The following is a 6,335-nucleotide window of genomic DNA, read 5'->3' as shown; positions in this document are numbered from 1 at the left end:
TTGTATTAATTGCACCAGTTCACCCCGTTTTGTATCGAGTTTCATGCAGTTTTGAAACGATCCCAAATGCACCCAAAAACTATGCAACGTACCAAAACATTAGTCTATGGTCCAATGGGGCGGATTGGGTGTGTTCGTTGCGAAAATTACTGACGTGACTTCGTGGCATGAACTTATGCATTAATTGCACCAGTTGACCCCGTTTTGCACCAAGTTTCATGCAGCTACGAAACGATCCCAAATGCATTCAAACACTAAGCAACACACCAAAACATGAGTTTAGGGTGCAATGGGGCAGATTGGGTGCGCTTGTTGCAAAAAATCCCGACGTGACTTCGTGGCACGAACTTTTGCATTAATTGTACCAGTTGACCCCATTTTGCGCCGAGTTTCAGGCAGTTACAAAACAATCCCAAATGCAGCCAAACACTATGCAACGCACCAAAATATGAGTATAGGGTCTAATGGGGCCGATTGGGTGTGTTCGTTGCGAAAATTCCTGACGTGACTTCGTGGCACGAACTTATGCATTAATTGCACCAGTTGACCCCATATTGCACCAAGTTTCATGCAGCTGCGAAACGATCCCAAATGCAGCCAAACACTAAGCAACACACCAAAACATGAGTTTATGGTGCAATGGGGCAGATTGGGTGCGCTTGTTGCGAAAAATCCCGACGTGACTTCGTGGCACGAACTTTTGCATTAATTGCACCAGTTGACCCCATTTTGCGCCGAGTTTCAGGCAGTTACAAAACAATCCCAAATGCAGCCAAACACTATGCAACGCATCAAAATATGAGTTTAGGGTCCAGTGGTGTGGATTTGGTGCGTTAGTTGCAAAAAATCCCGATGTGACTTCGTGGCACGAACTTTTACATTAATTGCACAAGTTCACCCTGTTTTGCACTGAGTTTCATGCAGTTACGAAACGATCCCAAATGCACCCAATCACTATGCAAGGCATCAAAACATGAGTCTAGGGTTGAATGGGGCGAATTAGGTGCGCTCGTTGCGAAAATTCTCGACGTGACTTCGTGGCCAAAACTTTTGTATTAATTGCACCAGTTCACCCCATTTTGCACCGAGTTTCATGCAGCTACGAAACGATCCCAAATGCATCCAAACACTATGCAACGTACCAAAACATGAGTCTAGGGTCCAATGGGCCGGATTCGGTGCGTTCGTTGCGAAAATTCCCGACGTGACTTCGTGGCACAAACTTTTGTATTAATGGCACCAGTTGACCCTGTTTTGCACCGAGTTTCATGCAGCAACGAAACGATCTCAAATGCAGCTAAACACTATGCAATGCACAAAAAACATGAGTATAGGGTCCAATGGGTCCGATTGGTGCGCTCGTTGCGAAAAATCCCGACATGACTTCATGGCACGAACTTGTGTATGACTTGCACCAGTTGACCCCGTTTTGCACCGAGTTTCAGGCAGTTACGAAATGATACCAAATGAAGCCAAACACTATGCAACGCACCAAAACATGACATTGGGGTCCAATGGAGTGGATTCGGTGCGTTGGTTGCAAAAAATCCCGAGGTGACTTTGTGGCACGAACTTTTGCATTAACTGCACCAGTTGACCCCGTTTTGCACCGAGTTTCAGGCAAACACTATGCAACGCACCAAAACATGACTTTACGGTCCAATGGAGTGGATTCGGTGCGTTCGTTGCAAAAAATCTCGACGTGACTTCGTGGTACGAACTTTTGCATTAATTGCACCAGTTCACACTGTTTTGCACAGAGTTTCATGCAGTTACGAAACGATCCCAAACGCACCCAAACACTATGCAACGCACCAAATCATGAGTTTAGGATCCAATGCGGTGGATTCGGTGTGTTGATTGCGAAAAATCCCGACGTGACTTCGTGGCACGAACTTTTGCATTAACTGCACCAGTTGACCCCGTTTTGCACCGAGTTTCAGGCAAACATTATGCAACACACCAAAACATGACTTTACGGTCCAATGGAGTAGATTCGGTGCGTTCGTTGCAAAAAACCCCAACATTACTTCGTGGCACGAACTTTTGCATTAATTGCACCAGTTCACACTGTTTTGCACCGAGTTTCGTGCAGTTACGAAACGGTCCCAAACGCAACCAAACACTATGCAACGCCCCAAAACATGAGTTTAGGGTCCAATGGGGAGGATTGGGTGCGTTCGTTGCGAAAATTCCCGACGTAACTTCGTGGCACGAACTTTTGTATTAATTGCACCAGTTGACCCTGTTTTGCAACGATTTTCATGCAGCTACGAAACGATCCCAAATGCAGCTAAACACTATGCAACACACCAAAACATGAGTATAGGGTCCTATGGGTCTGATTGGTGCGCTCGTTGCGAAAAATCCCGACGTGACTTCGTGGCACGAACTTTTGCATTAATTGCACCAGTTGCCCCGTTTTGCACCGAGTTTCATATAGTTACGAAATGATCCCAAATGTTGCCAAACACTATGCAGCGCACCAAAACATGACTTTAGGGTCCAATGGAGTGTATTCGGTGCGTTGGTTGCAAAAAATCCCGACGTGACTTCGTGGCACGAACTTTTGCATTAATTGCACCAGTTCACACTGTTTTGCACTGAGTTTCATGCAGTTACGAAATGATCCCAAATGCACCCAAACACTATGCAATGCAGCAAAACTTGAGTTTAGGGTCCAATGGGGTTTATTCGGTGCGTTCATTGCAAAAAATCCCGACGTGACTTAGTGGCACGAACTTTTCCATTAATTGCACCAGTTCACCCTATTTTGCGTCGAGTTTCATGCAGTTATGAAACGATCCCAAATGCACCCAATCACTATGCAAGGCACCAAAACATGAGTCTAGGGACCAATGGGGGCGGATTGGGTGCGCTCGTTGCAAAAATTCTTGATGTGACTTCGTGGCCAGAACTTTTGTATTAATTGCACCAGTTCACCCCATTTTGCACCGAGTTTCATGCAGCTACGAAACGATCCCAAATGCATCCAAACACTATGCAACGTACAAAAACATGAGTCTGGGGTCCAACGGGCCGGATTTGGTGCATTCGTTGCGAAAATTCCCGACGTGACTTCATGGCACGAACTTTTGTATTAATTGCACCAGTTGAACCGGTTTTGCACCGAGTTTCATGCAGCTACGAAATGATCTCAAATGCAGCTAAACACTATGCAACGCACCAAAACATGAGTATAGGGTCCAATGTGGCCGATTGGTGCGCTCGTTGCGAAAAATCCCGACATGACTTCCTGGCACGAACTTTTGCATGAATTGCACCAGTTAACCCCGTTTTGCACCGAGTTTCAGGAAGTTACGAAATGATACCAAATGCAGCCAAACACTATGCAACGCATCAAAACATGATATTGGGGTCCAATGGAGTGGATTCGGTGCGTTGGTTGCAAAAAATCCCGACGTGACTTCGTGGCACGAACTTTTGCATTAATTGCACCAGTTCACACTGTTTTGCACCGAGTTTCATGCAGTTACGAAATGGTCCCAAATGCACCCAAACACTATGCAACGCACCAAAACGTGAGTTTAGGGTCCAATGGGGTGGATTCGGAGTGTTCATTGCAAAAAAATCCCGACGTGACTTCGTGGCACGAACTTTTCCACTAATTGCACCAGTTCACCCTATTTTGCGTCGAGTTTCATGCAGTTTCCAAATGATCCCAAATGCACCCAATCACTATGCAAGGTACCAAAACATGAGTCTAGGGTCCAATGGGGTGGATTGGGTGCGTTTGTTGCGAAAATTCCCGACGTGACTTCGTGGCACGAACTTTTGTATTAATTTGCACCAGTTGACCTTGTTTTCCACCGAGTTTCATGCAGCTACAAAACGATCCCAAATGCAGCCAAACACTATGCAACGCACCAAAACATGAGTCTAGGGTCCATAATGGGGCGGATTTGGTGCGCTTGTTGCGAAAAGTCCCGACGTGACTTTGTGACACGAACCTTTGCATTAATTGCACTAGTTGACCTTGTTTTGCACCGAGTTTCATGCAGCTACGAAACGATCCCAAATGCAGGTAAACACTGTGCAATGCACCAAAACATGACATTAGGGTCCAATGGAGTGGATTCGGTGCGTTGGTTGCAAAAATTCCTGACGTGACTTCGTGGCACGAACTTTTGAATTAATTGCACCAGTTGACCCCGTTTTGCACCGAGTTTCAGGCAGTTACGAAACGATACCAAATGCAGCCCAACACTGTGAACCGCACCGAAACATGACTTTAGGGTCCAATGTAGTGGATTCGGTGCGTTGGTTGCAAAAAATCCTGACGTGACTTCGTGGCACGAACTTTTGCATTAATTGCACTAGTTGCCCCGTTTTCCACCGAGTTTCAGGCAGTTACGAAACGATCCCAAATGTAGCCAAACACTATGCAACGCACCAAAACATGACTTTAGGGGCCAATGGAGTGGATTCAGTGCGTTGGTTGAAAAAAATCCCGACGTGACTTCGTGGCACGAACTTTTGCATTAATTGCACCAGTTCACACTGTTTTGCACCGAGTTTCATGCAGTTACGAAACGATCCCAAATGCACCCAAACACTATGCAAGGCACCAAAACTTGAGTTTAGGGTCCAATGGGGTGGATTCGGTGCATTCATTGCGAAAAACCCCGACGTGACTTAGTGGCACGAACTTTTCCATAAATTGCACCAGTTCACCCTATTTTGCGTCGAGTTTCATGCAGTTACGAAACAATCCCAAATGCACCCAATCACTATGCAAGCCACCATAATATGAGTCTAGGGACCAATGGGGCGGATTGGGTGCGCTCGATGCAAAAATTCTCGACGTGACTTCGTGGCCAGAACTTTTGTATTAATTGCACCAGTTCACCCCGTTTTGCACAGAGTTTCATGCAGCTACGAAACGATCCCAAATGCATCCAAACACTATGCAACGTACCAAAACAAGAGTCTTGGGTCCAATGGGGCAGATTGAGTGCATTCGTTGCAAAAATTCCCGACGTGACTTTGTGGCACGAACTTTTGTATTAATGGCACCAGTTGACCCTGTTTTGCACCGAGTTTCATCCAGCTACGAAACGATCCCAAATGCAGCCAAACACTATGCAACGCACCAAAACATGAGTCTAGGGTCCATAATGGGGCGGATTTGGTGCGCTTGTTGCGAAAAGTCCCGACGTGACTTGGTGACACGAACTTTTGCATTAATTGCACTAGTTGACCTCGTTTTGCACCGAGTTTCATGCAGCTACGAAACGATCCCAAATGCAGCTAAATACTATGCAACATACCAAAACATGAATATAGGGTCCAATGGGGCCGATTGGTGCGCTCGTTGCGAAAAGTCCCGATGTGACTTCGTGACACAAACTTTTGCATTAATTGCACTAGTTGACCTCGTTTTGCACCGAGTTTCTTGCAGCTACGAAACGATCCCAAATGCAGCTAAACACTATGCAACGCACCAAAACATGTGTATGGGGTCCAATGGGGCCGATTGGTGCGCTCGTTGCGAAAAATCCCGACGTGCTTCCTGGCACGAACTTTTGCATTAATTGAACCAGTTGACCCCGTTTTGCACCGAGTTTCAGGCAGTTATGAAACGACACCAAATGCAACCAAACACTGTGCCACACACCAAAACATGACTTTACGGTCCAATGGAGTGGATTCGGTACGTTCGTTGCAAAAAATCCCGACCTGACTTTGTGGCACGAACTTTTGCATTAATTGCACCAGTTCACACTGTTTTGCACCGAGTTTCATGCAGTTACGAAACGATCCCAAACGCACCCAAACACTATGCAACGCACCAAAACATGAGTTTAGGGTCCAATGGGGTGGATTCGGTGCATTGATTGCGAAAAATCCCTGACGTGACTTCGTGGCACGAACTTTTTCATTAATTGCACCAGTTGACCCCATTTTGCACCAAGTTTCATGCAGCTACGAAAAAATCCCAAATGAACCCAAACACTATGCAAGGCACCAAAATATGAGTCTAGGGTCCAATGGGGCGGATTGGGTGCGCTCGTTGCGAAAATTCTCGATGTGACTTCGTGGCGTGAACTTTTGAATTAATTGCAACAGTTCACCCCGTTTTGTATCGAGTTTCATGCAGTTATGAAACGATCCCAAATGCACCCAAACACTAAGCAACGTACTAAAACATGAGTCTATGGTCCAATGGGGTGGATTGGGTGTGTTCGTTGCGAAAATTCCTGACGTGACTTCGTGGCACGAACTTATGCATTAATTGCACCAGTTGACCCCGTTTTGCACCAAGTTTCATGCAGCTACGAAACGATCCCAAATGCACCCAAACACTGAGCAAC

This window comes from Panicum virgatum, chromosome 8N (genome assembly GCF_016808335.1).
Source record: "Panicum virgatum strain AP13 chromosome 8N, P.virgatum_v5, whole genome shotgun sequence".
Taxonomy (NCBI): Eukaryota; Viridiplantae; Streptophyta; class Magnoliopsida; order Poales; family Poaceae; genus Panicum; species Panicum virgatum.
This window is presented reverse-complemented; position numbering follows the sequence as displayed.